This window comes from Myodes glareolus, chromosome 4 (assembly GCF_982192425.1).
Source record: "Myodes glareolus chromosome 4, mMyoGla1.1, whole genome shotgun sequence".
Lineage (NCBI taxonomy): Eukaryota > Metazoa > Chordata > Mammalia > Rodentia > Cricetidae > Myodes > Myodes glareolus.
Window position 1 is genome coordinate 87700039 of NC_142029.1, and position 20747 is coordinate 87720785.

Here is a 20747-nt window from a genome sequence, read left to right on the forward strand (position 1 = left end):
TTGGTTGGGTTCATAGTGTCATAGACTCCTTCATATTTGAATCATTGTGAAATAATTCTCCATAAATTCTCATTGTTTCCTTGTAATTCATTTTTATTTCCCTCCATGTCTTCATCAGATATATGAGTATAAAATTAACTTTTGCATTATTATTCATTTGGCATTAAAGCTCATATGGATTTTTAGAGTATATTTTATTTTTAAAATGTTGAAACTATATAACTATCTTTCTCTGTATGAGCGAAACACTATAAAGAGTTAACAATATATAGGGAAGGAGGGAGGAATGGAGAAAGTGAGAGAGATTATTTCTAGTCTTATAAATCATACTCACAAACAAGAGCATGCATTTACTGTATCAATAAACCTTGACACCAGCTGGGATTTGATTGTTTAGACATAAACAACATTTTTTGAAAAAGGAACATCCATGTAACAAGAGATAAGGACTAGACATTTTTATGACACTGTTCTATATCCAAGAATGAATATTGCAGTAAAAATTATAGATAAAATACACATCTCAAGAAGAAAAAAATAAATTCTGCTCATATAACATATGAGAATATGCTCACTGATCTTTTGTCATGATTGTGGGTATCTGAAAAACTGGGCATAGATATAGATCTAATAAATACTTAAGTAACCATAAAAATGCCACTCATTTAAATGAATTACACATTTCTTTACAACCTTGAAGATAAAAGCCTTGACTACAAAATGGTGGAAAATTCTTAATGATTTCTCAATATAAATCCTACGTTCAAGTAATATATATGGTCGTGGAGGGGTATTGTTGAAAATGCCTTCATAATAATCAAAATCAAATCTCAAATCTGTACTTAGAATCTTAAAAACTCATAAGTCTTACTGTTTCTCAGTTTTCTTATTTAAAAATAAAAATGACATTAGGATCATGTATAGAAGGGAGTTATGAAAAACATTCTTAGAATAGTGTCTTGAATTTAATTATTCAATAGATTCTGTCATTAATGTTGAGAACAACTCTGCTAGATAGTATTTAATTTATTCAGTAAAGCTCAATTTTTACTGCATGTAATTTTTTCCTATTTTTTTGGTTAAATGACAAAAATATAAGATGAACGATAAGGTGATAAAATATTACAAAGAAACTGCTCACATAGTAACTGGAAAAAAATATTGAAAAGTTGACTATTATGTAACCTCTTACCTGTGTTAAGTAAAATATAGAAAATAAATCTATTAAATAAGGAAATGTCCATACAAAATTCCTAAAAAGATCAAGAAAGAAATCAGTTTGAGATAGAGAATACAAGTCCATGGATATTTCTTGGATACAAAAGATGTATAAGAAAAAGTAGTAGTTATACTGTATTACACAAAATAAGCTAACAGAACAAGGTCTTAATGTTCTATAGAAAATGGGCAAACTCTTGGATACAAATAAATCAATCTATATCTCCAGAAAAGGAATCATCATATACAAGTGATGTTGAACAGTAGGACAAATGATATTGTAGAAAATGTAAGGTATTGAAGAAGTATGAGAAAGAAGAAAATAAATAAATAAATAAATAAATAAATGATAGATAATCAAAAAGACAAAATTGAGACAGATAGAGTCAAGTAGAAGAAGCAGATCTAAGAGAAACACCCACAGATAGATAAACTTGTTATTCTCTTCACTGCTCTCTTCACAGCAAGTTTGACATCCTTGTTTCTGAGGCCATAAATGAGAGGATTCAGCATGGGCACCAAGAAGGTGTAAAAGACTGAGAAAATTTTTCCCTGACCCATAGTTTCAGCAGATGATGGCTTCATATAAGAAAGTAGCCCAGATCCATAAAAGAGACTAACAGTTATGATGTGAGACCCACAGGGTCCCATGGCTTTGGATCAGCCTTTACCTGATGACATCTGAATGATACTGGAAAGGATCATAGCATAGGAAACTAAGATAATGAGGCTAGATAAAGAGATAACTGTACCTACCACAATGAAACTCACAAGTTCACTGATATAGGTGCTACTGTAGGAGAGCTGGAGGAGAGGGAAGATGTCACACACGTAGTTGTTGATGATGTTAGAATCACAAAACCTGAGCCTGAGCATGCACCCTGTGTGACCCATGGCCCCAGCAAACCCCATCAAGTAAGAACCAAACATCAGCATAAAACACATCTAAGGTGACATAATAACCTTTTACAGCAGTGGCTGACAGATGGCCACATAGCGATCATAGGCCATGGCTGTCAACACATAACTCTCTGAGTTCACAAAAAAGCAGAAGAAAAACAGCTGAGTTATGCATCCTCTGAAGGAGATGGTGTTCTTCTTTAAAAGAAAACTCATGAGCATTTTGGGGGTAAAGACAAATGAATAACAGAACTCAATGAAGGAGAGACTGAAGATAAAATAGTACATGGGAGTGTGGAGGTTGGAACTTAAGAAAATTAGGCTCAGTAAGCTCAAGTTTTTCATCAGAGTCGCTGTGTAATTCATCAAGTACAGAACAAATAAGGGCAGTTGGAACTCAGGTTGGTCTGTCAGTCCCATAAGAATAAACTCAGACACTGAAGAGTCATTTTTCATAATCACTTGATTACCATGCGGTACCTGGAAGAATAAGTAAAAAAGTCACCTTAACCAAAAACGCGTTTTTTTCAATCCAAGTGGAAAGCTTGATTTAGTGATTTACAGGCATAAGTTGAGAAAACACATAACCTCTAAAGAACAAAACCTGTTCATTCTCATTCCTATTTCCTTTTATCCTTCCCATAATATGTATCCACAAAAAGGATGTTAATAGACCTCTAGTGCCTCAGAATATACTTTCTTCATTTCCCCTTGGTCTTTACTAATAATTAAGATTGACAATAATAAACCCAAAATTTACAAAACTGAATTTCAAGGGAAATTTTCAAGATAAAAATCCAATGCACATCATTGGAAACTGTCATACATTAGGCGCTCTAGATACCTTCCTTCTCACTGTTCTAGGGAAGCCAAAGTTACTGGTAATGAAGTGTGGGACTACAACTGAGGCAGATAATGTGTAACTTGTTAGAAGAGGCCCACTGTTGGAAATGATTTTTATGTAGAAAGTTCTTCTTACACATTCAAAACAAAAAATAAAAAATAAGCAATTTTGCATGAGACTCCAAAGCACTGCTTTACTCAAATGAGAATATAAATTTTTCTGAGAAAAATGTTATAAGTACAGAAAAGTATTCTCTTTTTTATGAAAGTCTCCCTGTGGTATGTGACCCTGGAGGGTAAAATTACTGAGCTGATGTTTACAGCAAATGCTGTAAAACTAAGGTTGAATCTTTTGAGATTCAAAATTTTATTCAGTTAATACTTTTTCACCAGGGAGCTTCTAATTCCCAAGACAGAGTTTTGATTGGTCCTCTTTGCTATTCTCAAGCTCAGCACATCTCTACATAGGAATATTCAGAGAACTACTCACTTGCGATTTTCAGCTTTACTGTGAGCATCATTGATTGGAGTAATAAACAGTAGACCATAGGTTTAAAATTTTACAAGATAGATATATAGACAGTAGATAGAGTAGATAAACAGACAGACAGACAGAAAAAGAGAGAGAGAGAGAAATATAGATAAAGGATAGAAGAGAGATAGATAGATAGATAGATGATAGATAAACATAGATAAATGAAAGAAATAAAAAGAAAAATATAATAGATAGATGATAGATAGAAAGATAAATGACACATAGAAAGATAGATGAAAGAAAAAAGAAAGAAAGACAAAAAGATAGATGATAGATAGATACATGACAGGTAGATAGTTAGACAGACAGATAGATAGATTAAAATCTTTAGATACATTAAGAGTGTTAAAACAGGCATTCAAATAATATAAGTTTACATCTATGTCTTTTCATTTTTAACAGTGTAGAAGTAGACTTCAATGGTTCTTTTATTTTCATACCAGAAATGGTGCTCCGCCCTTACTTCTGTATGATGTTCAGTAGACAATCTTTCCTTCAATCAGGTCAGTTGCTACCTCTGAAAGAGCCCTTCCTAACAGCCAAACCAAAATAAGAAGGCAGTTGTTATCAGTAGAATTACCTTTATTCAAGTCACTGTGTTTTATTTTTCTGACACAACTCACAGAACAAAAATTATTTTTTCCACCATGCTACTAATCCATAGCCTCTGGAGATCATGAGCATCTTCATCTTTCAGCAAGCTATACAGTTTTATTTTTATTTTAATTTTTTATTCCTCACTCTGAAGCTGGATAAGGCAAACAAATAGGAGGAAAGGAGTCCCAAGAGTAGGTGAAAAGAGTCAAAGATATACCTGCTCCCACAGTTAGAAGTTCCACAAAACACTAAGCTAACAGCCACAACATAGACACCACGAATCTGGTGTAGATCCTTGCAAGAGATGTGATTGTCTCCTTCAGTCTTTATGAACCCATATGTGCCCTGCTTAGTTGATTCAGGACATAGTTGATTGAGCTTAGAATATCTTGATTAATTATAATGTCTTAGTTGATTCAGGGCTTAGTTGATTCAGCTTACAATATCTTGATTAATTATGTTTTAGTTGATTCAGGACCTAGTTGATTCAGCTTATAATATCTTGATTGATTATAATGTCTTAGTTGATTCAGGGTTTAGGTGATTCAGCTTATAATATCTTGATTGATTATAATGTCTAGTTGATTCAGTACTTAGTTGATTGAGCTTATAATATCTTGATTGATTATAGTGTCTTAGTTGATTCAGGGCTTAGTTGATTCAACTTACAATATCTTAGTATTTAAAATAGGATACATGCTCAATTTATTTTATATTTGTTCATTCAACAAACATAATCATTGTATGGGGAACTCTGAGACCATGAAATTAGAAATTATTAAAGAGAAAATGCTGACTGCTAATAAATTAAAATTATATGATTCATTTGAGTAGAACACAAGATCCCACTACCATGAGAGTTCTGTATGGTATTTGTCATCAGAAGTTTGTTGATGAAGTTCTCTGCTATAGCATCTTGACTAGGTTCATATTCTAGTAGACTCCTTTGTTTTTGAATCATAGTAAAATAATTCTCCAGAAATTCTCATTGTTACATTGCAATTCATTTTTATCGTCCTCAATTTCTTCATCAATTATATAATGAGTATGAAAGTAACTTCTGCATTGTTATTTGTGTGACCTTTAAAGCCCACCATAGATCATCAATTTTTAATAATGAAATATTTTAAATGTCAGAATTACATGACTATTTTGATCAGTATGATGGCACTGAGATAGGGAAAGAGATAACAATATATAGAGAGGGTGAGAGAGATGAGGTAAGAGAGAGGGAAAGTGAGAGAAATTATTTCTAATCTTATAAATCAAACCCATAAACAAGAGTATGCATGTACTGTATTAATAAGTCTCAAAACTAGCTGTTTTTCGATGAATTAGAAGAAAACATTAATTTTTAACTTAATAATATCCATGTAACAAAAAAATGTACTGGATATTTTTAGGACAGATTTCTCTAACCAAAAGTGAATGTGATAACAAAAATTTCACAGACATAATCCATAAATCAAGAAGAAAAATAATGATTTCACTTCTGCTTGAAAGAAATGAGAGAATATGTTTGCCTAAATTCTGTCATAATTGTGGGATCTGAGAAACTGTGACAAAGAAGTAAACACATAAATATTCCAGTAACCATAAAAACAAACTCCCGTTTAAATAAAATAAACAATTTCCTTACAAATTTGAAATTAAGAGGCTTGAATGCAAAATGCTGGCAAATTCTTAATGAGTCCTTAATACAAATCCCACTTTCAAGTAATACGGCAGTTAGGTGGATGAGCATTGCAAAAAAATAATTTCTTTTATTAAATTTAAAATCAAATCTCATATCTGCCACTAAGTCATTTAACAAGTTCATAAACTTTATGTCTCAGCTTTTTCACCACTACAATATAAAAATAGCAGTAGTGTCATTTATTTAAGAGAGTTATAAAATAATGTCCTTAGGATGATGTATACTAACTCAATTATAACATATACTAACTTAATACGTACAAACTGTCATCACTGTTGATAATAACAGTGTTATATTAAAATACATTTGAGTTATTCAGTAAGGCTTCTTTTTTCTGCATATAAATTATTCCTATATGATTTTGGAAGACATGCCAAAAATATAAGGTAAAAAACTGCCAGTGATATAAACATTTAAAAAGAAATTACTAAGAAAGTAAACTGAAAATTATAAAAATTCTAAAATGTATTCAACCTCTTGTCTATGTTTATGAATATAAAGAAAATAAACATAAAATATAATGAAATGCATATACAAATTACTTCAAAAATCAGTAAAGAAATCAGACAGAAATAAAAAACACAGGTCAATGGATTTTCTTGAATAAAAAAGATATAAAAGAGAAAGCAATATGTAGAGATATCTTTTTTATTTTTATTTTTTTTTCAAAGTTTATTAAATTATAAAAGTTTCCATTTCTGCCCCTCCTCCCAACACCCTCCCATTCCCCCCACTCCCTCTCCTCCTCCCTCTCCATCCCTAAGAGCAGTCAGGGTTTCCTGCCCTGTGGGAAGTTCAAGTTCCTCTCCGCTTCCTCCAGGTCCAGGAAGGTGAGTATCCAAACAGATTGGATCCCAAAACTCCAGTATATGCAGAGGAAACAAGTCCCAGTGTCATTGTCAATTGCTTTTCAGAAAGACTCCGGGCCAGCCTCATTCAGAGAATCCGGCCACATTCAGAGAATCTGGTTGGATCATGTGCTTGTTCAGTCCCAGTCCAACTGGCCTTGGTGAACTCGCATTAGATCAGTCCCCTTGTATCAGTGGGTGATCGCACCCCTCGCGGTCCTGATTTACTTTTTCATGTTTTTGACTTTAGCTAATCTGACCGGTGTAAAATGGTATCTCATAGTTGTTTTGATTTGCATTTCCCTGATTGCTAAGGATGTGGAACATGACCTTAAGTGTCTTTTGGCCATTGGAAGTTCTTCTGTTGAGAATTCTGTTCAGATCAGCACCCCATTTTTTAATTGGGTTAATTAGAGTTTTAGTGTCTAGTTTCTTGAGTTCTTTGTATATTTTGGAGATCAGGCCTTTATCTGATGAGGGGTTGGTGAAGATCTTATGCCAGTCCGAAGATAGCCTTTTTGTCTTACTGATGGTGTCCTTTGCTTTACAGAAGCTTCTCAGTTTCAGGAGGTCCCATTTATTCATTGATTCTCTTATTGTCTGTGCTACTGGGGTTCTACCTAGGAAGTGGTCTCCTATAGTGTGCCTATGTCTTGTAGACTACTTCCCACTTTCTCTTCTATCTGGTTCAAAGTGGTCAGATTAATGTTGAGGTCTTAAATCCATTTGGACTTGAGTTTTGTGCATGGTGATAGATATGGATCTACTTTCATTCCTCTACAGGTTGACATCCAGTTATGCCAGCACCATTTGTTAAAGATGCTTTCCTTCTTCCATTGTATACCTTTAGACCCCTTGTTGAAAATCAAGTGTTCATAGGTTTGTGGGTTAATATCTGGGTCTTCTATTCAATTCCATAGGTCAACTTCTCTTTTCTTATGCCAGTACCAAGCTGTTTTCAATACTGTAGCTGTGTAATAGAGTTTGACGTCAGGGATGGTTATACCTCCAGAAGTTCCTTTATTATATAAGATTGTTTTGGCTATCCTGGGTTTTTTGTTTTTCCATATAAAACTAATTATTCTCTCAAGGTCTGTGAGGAAGTTTGATGGGATTTTTATGGGGATTGCATTGAATCTATAGGTTGCTCTTGGTAGAATTGCCATTTTTACTATGTTGATCCTCCCAATCCAAGAGCAAGGGAGATCTTTCCATTATCTGGTATCCTTCTCAATTTCTTTCTTCAAAGACTTAAAGTTTTTGTCAAATAGGTCTTTCACTTCCTTGGTCAGAGTTATCCCAAGATATTTTATGCTATTTGTGGCTATCATGAAAGGTGAAGTTTCTCTGATTTCCATCCCTGCTTCTTTATCCTTTTTGTATAGGATGGGCAACTGATTTTTTTCGAGTTGATATTGTATCCTGCCACATTACTAAAGGTGTTTATCAGCTGTAGGAGTTCTTTGTTAGAGTTTTTGGGGTCACTCATGTATACTATCATATCGTCTGCAAATAACGAGAGTTTAACTTCTTCCTTTCCAATTCGAATCCCCTTGATCCCCTTATGTTGTCGTATTGCTATTGCTAGAACTTCTAGCACAAAATTCAAGAGGTATGAAGAGAGTGGACATTCTTGTCTTGATCCTGATTTCAATGGAATGGCTTTGAGTTTCTCTCCGTTCAGTTTGATGTTAGCTGTCGGCTTGCTGTAAATAGATTTTATTATATTTAGGTATGATCCTTGTATCCCCAAACTCTTCAACACCTTTATCATAAATGGGTGTTGGATTTTGTCAAATGCTTTTTCAGCATCTAACGAGATGATCATATGGTTTTTTTCTTTCAGTTTATTTATATGATGGATTACATTGATAGATTTGCGTATGTTGAATCAGACCTACATCTCTGGAATGAAGCCTACTTGATCATAATGGATAATTTCTCTAATGTGTTCTTGGATTCGGTTTGCCAGGATTTTGTTGACAATTTTTGCGTCAATGTTCATGGGTGAGATTGGCCTGTAATTCTCTTTCTTGGTTGTGTCTTTCTGTGGTTTTGGTATCAGGGTAACTGTAGCTTCATAAAAGAGTTTGGCAATGACTCTTCTGTTTCTATATTGTGAAATACCTTAAGGAGTATAGGTATCAGTTCTTCTTGGAAGTTCTGGTAGAATTCTGCATTGAAACCATCTGGCCCTGGGCTTTTTTTGGGGCAGGAGGTTTTTGATAACAGCTTCTAATTCTTCGCGACTAACAGGTCTATTTAGATTGTTCACCTGGTCTTGATTTAACTTTGGTAAAGGGTATTTATCTAAAAACCAATCCATTTCTTGTACATTTTCCAACTTTGTGGCATATAAACTTTCGTAGTAAGATCTAATGATTCTCTGAATTTCCTCTGTGTCTGTTGTTATGTCCCCCTTTTCATTTCTGATCTTATTAATTTGCATGTTCTCTCTCTGCCGTTTGATTAGTTTGGCTAGGGGTTTTTCAATCTTGTTGATTTTCTCCAAGAACCAACTTTTTGTTTCGTTGATTTTTTTGGATTGTTTTCTGTATTTCTACTTTGTTGATTTCAGCCCTCAGTTTGATTATTTCCAGTCTTCTACTCCTCCTGGGAGAGTCTGTTTCTTTTTTTTCCAGAGCTTTAACATGTGCTGTTAAGTCTCCAATATGTGCTTTCTCCGTTTTCTTTAATTGGGCATTTAGTGCTATGAACTTTCTTCTTAGCACTGCTTTCATTGTGTCCCATAGGTTTGAGTATGTTGTGTCTTTATTTTCATTAAATTCAAGGAAGACTTTAATTTCTTTCTTTATTTCTTCCTTGACCCAGGGGTGATTGAGTAGTTGACTGTTGAACTTCCATGTGTTTGTAGGCTTTCTGGTGTACGAATTGTTATTGAATTCTAACTTTTTTCTGTGGTGATCCGACAAGACACAGGTGGTTACTAATATTTTTTTGTATCTGTGGAAGTTTGCTTTGTTACTGAGTATGTGGTCAATTTTCGAGAAGGTTCCATGAGCTGCAGAGAAGAAGGTATATTCTTTCCTATTTGGGTGGAATGTTCTATAGATATCTGTTACGTCCATTTGATTCATTACCTCTAGTAATTTTCTTATTTCTCTGTTGAGTTTCTGTCTGATTGACCTGTCCATTGGTGAGAGAGGTGTGTTGAAGTCTCCTACTATTAGTGTGTGGTTTGATGACTGCCTTGAGTTCTAAAAGTCTTTCTTTTACATAAGTGGGTGCTTTTATATTAATGGCATAGATAATCAGGATTGAGACTTCTTCCTGATGAATTGTTCCTGTTATGAGAATGAAATGTCCATCTCCATCTCTTCTGATTGATTTTAGTTTGAAGTCAATTTTGTTAGATATTAGAATGGCCACACCCGCTTGTTTCTTAGGTCCGTTTGCTTGGAAAACATTTTCCCAACTCTTTACTCTGAGTAGATGTCTATCCTTGTGGTTGAGGTATGTTTCTTGTAAACAGCAGAATGTTGGATCCTGTGTTTAGATCCATTCTCTTAATCTGTGCCTTGTTATAGGTGAGTTGAATCCATTAAAATTAAGTGATATTAATGACCAGTGGTTGATGGTTCCGGTTATTTGTGTGTGTGTGTGTGTGTGTGTGTGTGTGTGTGTGTAGTAGAGTTTGTATGTGTCCCTTCTTTGAGTTTTGCTCGTGAAGGGTCGCTAGATGTCTGGGTTATTGTATGCATTGATGGCAATTTTGGATTCCTTGGGTTGCGATTTTCCTTCTAATACTTTCTGTAAGGCTGGATTTGTGGCTACGAATTGTTTAAATTTATTTTTATACTGGAATATTTTGTTTTCTCCCTTGATAGTGAACGATAGCTTGGCTGGGTATAGTAGTCTGGGTTTGCATCCGTGGTCTCTTAGTTTCTGCAGTACCTCTATTCAGGATATTCTGGCTTTCATGGTTTCCATAGAGAAGTCCGGTGTAAGCCTGATAGGTTTACCTTTATAAGTTACTTGACCTTTTCCTTTGCAGCTCTTAATATTCTTTCTTTAATCTGTATGTTTTGTGTTTTGATTATTATATGGTGAGGGGATGTTTTTGTTTTTTTTTTTTTTTTGATCCAGTCGTTTCGGTGTTCTGTATGCTTCTTGAATCTTCATAGGAATATCGTTCTTTAGATTGGGAAAGTTTTCTTCTACAATTTTGTTGAATATATTTTCTGGGCCTTTGATCTGCAGTTCTTCTCCTACTTTAATCCCCATTATTCTTAGATTTGGTTTTTTTATTGTGTCCCAGATTTCTTGAATGTTTTGTGAAGAGAATTTGTTGGATTTGCCGTTTTCTTTGACCAGAGCATTTATTTTCTCTATGGTATCTTCAGAATCTGACATTTGTTCTTCTATCTCTTGTATTCTATTGTTTATGCTTGATACTGTAGTCTCCATTTGTTTACCTAGGTTTTCCATATCCAGCCGGTTCTCGGTTTGTGTTTTCTTCATTGCCTCCATTTCAGTTTTCAATTCTTAAACTGTTTCTTTGACCTGTTTGATTGTTTTTTCTTGGTTTCTCAGGGTATCATTCACGGATTTACTTATTTCTTCAAACTTTTGTTATACTTCTCATCCAATTCTTTAAGGGAGTTATTCATATCCTGTTTAAGGGACTCTATTGCTTTCATAATGGTACTTTTTTCCACTTCTTCTGGGTTAAGGTGTTCAAGTCCTTCTATTGTAGGGTCGTTGGGATCTGTTGTTTTCATGTTGTTTTTCAGATTATTGGACGAGGTCTTGCCTTGGTATCTGCCCATCTCTTCCTTCAAATGCTCTCTATTGGATCTTCTGGTACTGGGTCAGGTTCCCTGGATGGAAGCCCTCCGATGGCCGTCTGCTGAGTGGAAGCTGGGATGGCAGGTGGGAGATCTTAGCAGAGTGGAGCCAGCACTGCAGCATGACCTGGGAGTCTATGGGGTAGGGGAAAGTGTGAGCTCCTCCTCGCCATGCCCCTGACACCGCGGGCCAGAAAAAAAACTCACACCTCCGATGGCCCTCTGGGTGGGAGCTGGGATGGCAGGAGGGAGAGCTTAGCTGAGATATCTTAAATAAAACAAGATAACAGAAGAAGGACTTTATGTGTTATAGGCAATATATACCATCTCTGACACAAAAAAAATCAGTGGATACCTTCAAAGAATAGTCAGATACAGGTGACATTGCATGGTGGAAGTACAAATGATGATGTAGAAAACTTGGTGATACGGTGGAAACAGGAAAAGAAATCAAAATTATTTAAGCAATTAATTATATACAATAAAAAATGAATGGAAAACAGCAGACAGGGGAGAGGAGGAGCTTGGGCGTTCCCCGACCCCATAGACGACCAGGTCGCCCTGCAGTGCTGGCTACCCCCTCCTGCCTGCCATCCCAGCTCCCATCCAGGTACAAATTCCTATACTTCTCCCTTCCCCCTGGGGCCATAAAATTTCCCCAGCTCAGCTGCCTTGCAAGCTGGGCCTGGGCTGCAGGCGCATCCCGGCTGGAGGCAGTTCCTGGATCTTAAAGGCCTCCCCGAGGACAGGTGGACCAGGGGCCAGCTCAGCCACATTCCTGACCAGCAGGAGCCCTGACTTCTAGAAGAGGGCCATCGGAGGGGTGAGTTTCCTTCGGGCCGGGGCAGGGTCCCGGTGAGAAGGAGCTTGGGCGTTCCCCGACCCCATAGACGCCCAGGTCGCCCTGCAGTGCTGGCTCCCCCCTCCCGCCTGCCATCCCAGCTCCCATCCAGGTACGAATTGCTATATTTCTCCCTTCCCCCTGGGGCCATAAAATTTCCCCAGCTCAGCTGCCTTGCGAGCTGGGCCTGCATTGTAAGCACATCCCGGAAAGAGGGAGTGCCTGTGCTTCAATAGCCTCCGTGAGGAAAGGTGGGCATTCTGTCAGTGAAGTCCCTGCCCAAGAAGGGAACCTGACCTGGTAACAGAAGTTCCAATAGAGAACATTTGAAGTAAGAGATGGGCAGACGCCAAGGCAGGACCTCATCCAACAATCTGAAAAACAACATGAAAACACCAGATCCCAAGGACCCTACAATAGAAGGACTTGAACACCTTAACCCAGAAGAAGTGGAAAAAAGTGCCATTATAAAAGCAATAGAGTCCCTTAAACAGGATATGAATAACTCCCTTAAAGAATTGGATGAGAAATATAACAAAAAGTTTGAAGAAATGAGTATAGAAATAGATGAGAAATATAACAAAAAGTTTGAAGAACTAAGTAAATCCGTGAATGAGACCCTGAGTAACCAAGAAAAAACAATCAAACAAGTAAAGGAAACAGTCCAAGAATTGAAAACTGAAATGGAGGCAATGAAGAAAACACAAACCGAGAACCGGCAGGATATGGAAAACCTAGGTAAACGAACGGAGACTACAGAATCAAGCATAACCAATAGAATACAAGAGATAGAAGAACGAATCTCAGATTCTGAAGATACCATAGAGAAAATAAATGCTCTGGTCAAAGAAAACGGCAAATCCAACAAATTCTCTTCACAAAACATTCAGGAAATCTGGGTCACAATAAAAAAACCAAATCTAAGAATAATAGGGATTGAAGAAGGAGAAGAACTGCAGATCAAAAGCCCAGAAAATATATTCAACAAAATTATAGAAGAAAACTTTCCCAACCTAAAGAACGATATTCCTATGAAGGTTCAAGAAGCATACAGAATACCGAATAGACTGGATCAGAAAAAAAATCCCCTCGCCATATAATAATCAAAACACAAAACACACATATTAAAGAAAAAATTTTAAGAGCTGCAAAGGAAAAAGGTCAAATAACTTATAAAGGTAAACCTATCAGGCTTACACCGGACTTCTCTATGGAAACCATGAAAGCCAGAAGATCCTGGATAGAGGTACTGCAGAAACTAAGAGACCATGGATGCAAACCCAGACTACTATACCCAGCCAAGCTATTGTTCACTATCAACGGAGAAAACAAAATATTCCAGGATAAAAACAAATTTAAACAATACGTAGCTACTAATCCAGCCTTACAGAGAATATTAGAAGGAAAATCACAACCGAAGGAATCCAACATTCCCAACACAGCCTACAATAACTCGAACATCTAGCGACCATTCACAAGCACAAATCAAAGAAGAAAAACACATACACTCTACTACCTAAAAAAAAAAAAAATGACCGGAGTCAACAACCACTGGTCATTAATATCACTTAATATCAATGGACTCAATTCACCTATAAAGAGGCACAGACTTAGAGATTGGATACGAAAACAGGATCCAACATTCTGCTGTCTACAAGAAACACACCTCAACCACAAAGACAGACACCTACTCAGAGTAAAGGGTTGGGAAAAGGTTTTCCAAGCAAATGGACCTAAGAAATAAGCAGGTGTGGCCATTCTAATATCTAACAAAATCGACTTCAAACTAAAATCAATCAGAAGAGATGGAGATGGACATTTCATACTCATAACTGGAACAATTCATCAGGAGGAAGTCTCAATCCTGAATATCTATGCTCCTAATATAAAGGCACCCACATATGTAAAAGAAACTCTTCTAGAACTCAAGGCAGCCATCAAACCAGACACACTAATAGTAGGAGACTTCAACACTCCTCTCTCACCAATGGACAGGTCAATCAGACAGAAACCAAACAGAGAATTGAGAGATTTATTGGAGGTATTGAATCAAATGGACTTAACAGACATCTATAGAACACTCCACCCAAATAGGAAAGAATATACCTTCTTCTCTGCAGCTCATGAAACCTTCTCGAAAATTGACCACATACTCGGTAACAAAGCAAACTTCCACAGATACAAAAAAATATTAGTAACTACCTGTGTCTTGTCAGATCACCATGGATTAAAATTAGAATTCAACAACAATGCTTCCCCCAGGAAGCCAACAAATTCATGGAAGTTCAACAGTCAACTACTAAATCACACCTGGGTCAAGGAAGAAATAAAGAAAGAAATTCAACTCTTCCTTGAATTTAATGAAAACAAAGACACAACATACTCAAACCTATGGGACACTATGAAAGCAGTGCTAAGAGGAAAGTTCATAGCACTAAGTGACCAATTAAAGAAAACGGAGAAAGCACACATTGGAGACTTAACAGCACACTTGAAATATCTAGAAAAAAAAGGAGCTGATTCACCCAGGAGGTCTAGAAGACTGGAAATAATCAAACTGAAGGCTGAAATCAATAAAATAGAAATAGAGAAAACAATCCAAAGAATCAATGAATCAAAAAGCTGGTTCTTGGAGAAAATCAACAAGATTGACAAACCCCTATCCAAATTAATCAAACGGCAGAGAGAGAACATGCAAATTAATAAGATCAGAAATGAAAAGGGGGACATAACCACAGACACAGAGGAAATTCAGAGACATTAGATCTTACTACGAAAGTTTATATGCCACAAAGTTGGAAAATGTAAAAGAAATGGACATTTTTTTAAGGTAAGTACCATATACCAAAGTTGAACCAAGACCAGGTGAACAATCTAAATAGACCTGTTAGTCGCGAAGAATTAGAAGCTGTTATCAAAAATCTCCCTACCAAAAAAAGCCCAGGACCAGATGGTTTCAATGCAGAATTCTACCAGAACTTCCAGGAAGAGCTAATACCTATACTCCTTAACGTATTCCACAATATAGAAACAGAAGAGTCATTGCCTAACTCCTTTTATGAAGCTACAGTTACCCTGATACCAAAACCACACAAAGACACAACCGAGAAAGAGAATTACAGGCCAATCTCACTCATGAACATCTACGCGAAAATTCTCAATAAAATACTGGCAAACCGAATCCAAGAACACATTAGAAAAATTATCCATTATGATCAAGTCGGCTTCATTCCAGAGATGCAGGGCTGGTTCAACATACGCAAATCTATCAATGTAATCCATCATATAAATAAACTGAAAGAAAAAAAACATATGATCATCTCACTAGATGCTGAAAAAGCATTTGACAAAATTCAACACCCGTTTATGATAAAGGTGTTGGAGAGACTGGGGATACAAGGATCATACCTAAATATAATAAAAGCAATATACAGCAAGCCGACAGCTAACATCAAACTGAATGGAGAGAAACTCAAGCCTTTCCACTAAAATCAGGAACGCGACAAGGCTGTCCACTCTCTCCATACCTCTTGAATATAGTGCTTGAAGTTCTAGCAATAGCAATAAGACAAGATAAGTAGATCAAGGGGATTCGTATTGGAAAGGATGAAGTTAAACTTTCGTTATTTGCTGACGATATGATAGTTTACATAAGTGACCCCAAAAACTCTACCAAAGAACTCCTGCAGCTGATAAACACCTTTAGTAACGTGGCAGGATACAAGATCAACTTCAAAAAATCAGTGGCCCTCCTATACACAAAGGATAAAGAAGCAGAGAGGGAAATCAGAGAAACATCACCTTTCATGATAGCCACAAATAGCATAAAATATCTTGGGGTTACTCTAACCAAGGAAGTGAAAGACCTATTTGACAAAAACTTTAAGTCTTTGAAGAAAGAAATTGAGGAGGATACCAGAAAATGGAAAGACCTCCCCTGCTCTTGGATTGGGAGAATCAACATAGTAAAAATGGCAATTCTACCAAAAGCAATCTATAGATTCAATGCAATCCCCATCAAAATCCCATCAAACTTCTTCACAGACCTTGACAGAACAATAATCAAGTTTATAAGGCAAAACAAAAAACTCAGGATAGCCAAAACAATCTTATACAATAAAAGAACTTCTGGAGGCATTACCATCCCTGACTTCAAACTCTATTATAGAGCTACAGTATTGAAAACAGCTTGGTATTGGCATAAGAACAGAGAAGTCGACCTATGGAATCGAATAGAAGACCCAGATATTAACCCACAAATTTTTGAACACCTAATTTTCGACAAGGGAGCTAAAGGTATACAATGGAAGAAGGAAAGCATCTTTAACAAATGGTGCTGGCATAACTGGATGTCAACCTGTAAAAAAATGAAAGTAGATCCATATCTATCACCATGCACAAAACTCAAGTCCAAATGGATTAAAGACATCAACATTAATCTGACCACTTTGAACCTGACCTGATAGAAGAGAAAGTGGGAAGTAGTCTACAAGATATAGGCACAGGAGGCCTCTTCCTAAGTAGGACCCCAGCAGCACAGACAATAAGAGAAACAATGAATAAATGGGATCTACTGAAACGGAGAAGCTTTTGTAAAGCAAAGGACACTGTCAGTTGGACAAAAGGCTGCCTTCTGACTGGGAGAAGATCTTCACCAACCCCTCATCAGACAAAGGTCTGATCTCCAAAATATACAAAGAACTCAAGAAACTAGACACTAAAACTCTAATTAAGCCAATTAAAAAATGGGGTACTGATCTGAACAGAGAATTCACAACAGATGAACTTCGAATGGCCTGAAGACACTTAAGGTCATGCTCAACCTCCTTAGCGATCAGGGAAGTGCAAATCAAAACCACTTTGAGATACCATGTTACACCTGTCAGAATAGCTAAAGTCAAAAACACCAATGATAGCCTATGCTGGAGAGGATGTGGGGTGAGGGGAACACTCGTCCATTGTTGGTGGGAATGCAAACTTGTACAGCCACTGTGGAAATCAGTATGGCGGTTTCTCAGGAAACTGGGAGTCAACCTCCCTCAGGACCCAGCAATTCCACTCTTGGGAATATACCCTAGAGATTCCCTAACATACTGCAAAAGCATTTGTTCAACTATGTTCATAGCAGCACTATTTGTAATAGCCAGAACCTGGAAACAGCCTAGGTGCCCCTCAATGAAGAATGGTTAAAAAAGGTGTGGAACATATACACATTAGAGTTTTACTCAGCGGTAAAAAACAATGAGATCTTGAATTTTGCATGCAAATGGATGGAAATAGAAAACGCTTTACTGAGTGTGGTAAGCCAGACCCAAAAAGAGGAACACGGTATGTATTCACTCATAAGTGGATTCTAACCGTAATTAAAGGTCTTTGAGCCTATTATTCGTGATCCTAGAGAAGTTAAATAAGAAGATGAACCTGATGAAGATTATTTAGCTATCCGCCAGGAGGTAGGAAATAGACAAGAGTCTCAGGTAACCTCGGGTGCGTGAGGGGGTGGGAGTGTTGATGGAAGGGGAGAGGGTTAGAGAGAAGGGAGTAGGGGAGGAATGGGGAAAGCTCGGTGGCCTGGGATGGGGGGGAGGGAGGAAGTATGAATATGGGATCAGGAAAGAATATATTTCAACTAAGGGAGTCATTTTAGGGTTTACAGGAGACTTGATTATATATGGGATCCCAGGTCCAAGGAGAGATCCCCCAGATTGTTCTCTGGACAGAGGAGAGGGTTCCTGAACCGGCCGTGGCCCATAACCATACTGATGTATATTTTGCCTATCACCATAGATCCTTCATCTGGCGAAGGACGGCGATACAGATGGAGACCCACATTGGAGCACCGGACTGAGCCCCCCAAGGTCCAAATGGGGAGCACAAGGAGGAAGAACATGAAAAAGGAAATCAGGACTGCGAGGGATGCTATCACCCACTGATACAAGGGAACGGATCTAATGAGAGTTTACCAAGGCCAGTTGGACTGGGACCGAACTAGGATGTGATCTAACCAGATTCTTGGAATTTGGCCGGATTCTCTGAATGTGGCTGGCCCGAAGTCTTTCTGAAAAGCCATTGACTATGATACTGGAACTTGTTTCCTCTGCATATACTGGATTTTGGGGATCCAGTCTGTTTGGATACTCACCTTCCTGGACCTGGAGTGAGGGGGGAGGAACTTGAACTTCCCACAGGGCAGGAAACCCTGACAGCCCTAAGGGACGAAGAGGGAGGAGGAGAGGGAGTGGGGGGAGTGGGAGGGTGTTGGGAAGAGGGGCGGATATGGAAACTTTTATAATTTAATAAAATTTTCTTTCAAAAAAAAAAAAGAAAACAGCAGACAGGTAGAAACAGTTCTAAGAGAAACCCCCATAGATATATCAGTTTGTGATTTTCTTTATGGTTCTATTGACAGTAAACTTGACATCCTTGTTTCTGAGTTTATAAATGAGAGGATTCTGCAAGGGCAACAAAAAGGCATAAAAGACTGAGAAAATTTTCCCTTGATCCACAGTTTCAGCAGATGATGGCTTGATAAATGTAAGCAGCCCTGATCCATAAAAGAGACTGACTATTATGATGTGAGATCCATAGGTTCCCATTCTATTAACCAACCATTACCTGATGACAATTGAATGATACTGGAAAGGATCATAGCATATAAGACTAAGACTAAGGCAAGATTAACAGAAAATTGTACCTAGGAAAATGAACACTACTGCAGGAAAGCTGGAGAAGAGGGAAGATGCCACACATGTAGTGGTTGATGATGCTAGAATCACAAAACTTGAGGCTGATCATATGCCCTCTGTGAACCATGGCCCCAGCAAATCCCATCAAGTAAGAACTAAGTATCAGCACAAAACATATCTCCAATGACATAATAACCTTGTACAGCAGTAGCTGACAAATGGCCACATAATGATCATAGACCATGACTGTCAACACACAACTCTCTGAGCTCACAAACAAGCAGAAGGAAAACACCTGAGTCATGCTTCATCTGAGGAGATAATGTTCTTCTCTAAAAGTAAACTCATTAGCATTTGGGGGTAAAGAAAAAAGAAATAATAGAAACCAATGAAGAAGAGATTGAAGATAAAATAATACATGGAGTGTGAAGGTTGGAATTCAAGAAAATGAGATTCATTAAGCTCAAGTTTCCTATCACAGTGGCAGTGTAATTCACCAAGAACAGAACAAATAAGGGCAACTGGAGATGAGGTTCCTCTGTCAGGCCCATAAGAAAGAACTCTGACACTGAAGAGTCATTTTCCATAATCATTTGACTCACACGTGTCACCTGGAAGAATAAGTATAGAAATCACCTTTAATCAATAATGAATTTTTTCACTCCAAGTGGAAATCTTGATTTAGTGGTTTAGAAACATGAGGTGAGAGAACCCAAAACCTCCAAAGAACAAAACCTGTTCATGTTGATTCCTAAGTAATCCCTATTTCATTTGCTTCTACCCATAATATGTTCCATAAAAAGGATCTCAAAAGATCTACAGCATCTCAGAACATAAGTTCTTAATTTTCCTTTGCTCTTTACTAATAATTAAGATCTACAATAATAAACTCAAGATTTATGAAACTGAATTTCAAGGGAAATTGTCAAGAAAAGAATCCAATGCACACCATGGAAAACTGTCTTATTTTGGGAGCTCTGGATTCCTTTCTTCTCACTGTTCTAGGAGAGCCAAAGTTACTGGTAATGAAGTATGGGACTGCAACCAATACAGATAATGTATGACTTGCTAGAAGAGGTCCAATGTTGGAAATGACATTTCTATAGAAGGTTCTTTCTACACACTCAAAATAAAAAAAAAGGAATTTTGCTTGAGATTCCAAAGCATTGTTTTACCCAAGTAAAAATATGAAGGTAGGTTTCTGAGAAAAATGCTATAAGTACAGAAAAATTGTTCTCTTCTTTGTGATTCTTCATGTGGGATATTCCCCTTGAGGGTAAAAATTACTGAGTTTTGCATCAAATGCTGTTAAACTAAAATTGAATCTTTTGAGAGATGAAATTCTATTCAGGAAACACTTTCCCAAGGGAAGCCTCTAGTTCCGAGGGCAGAGTTTTGATTGGTCCCATTCATCATTCTCAAGCTCAGCACATATCTACACAGGAATATTTAGAAAATTGCTCACTTGCCATTTTCAGCTTTAGAATGAGCTTCTTTAATTGGAGTAATAAACAGTAGACAACATGTTTAAAATTCTACAAGCTAGATAAATAGATAGATACAAATATAGGTATATATATATATGATAGTAGAAAGATATGTAGATAGATAAATAAGAGAAAGGAATAAATAAAAAAGAAAGAAAAAAGAAGGAAAGAATAGTTAAATAATGATAAATAGATGGATGGATAGATAAATAGACAGATAGATAGATAGATAGATAGATAGATAGATAGATAGATAGATGATAAATAGATGAAAGAACAAAAGAAGAT

At 36.9% G+C, this 20747-nt stretch overlaps 2 pseudogenes; both read right to left on the reverse strand.

The window, feature by feature from the left end:
- Positions 1–1623: 1623 nt before the first annotated feature.
- LOC148122370 (olfactory receptor 8C8-like) lies at positions 1624–2604 on the reverse strand (annotated as a pseudogene).
- Positions 2605–18660: 16056 nt separating this feature from the next.
- LOC125409788 (olfactory receptor 8C8-like) lies at positions 18661–19565 on the reverse strand (annotated as a pseudogene).
- Between the last annotated feature and the right edge of the window lie 1182 nt (positions 19566–20747).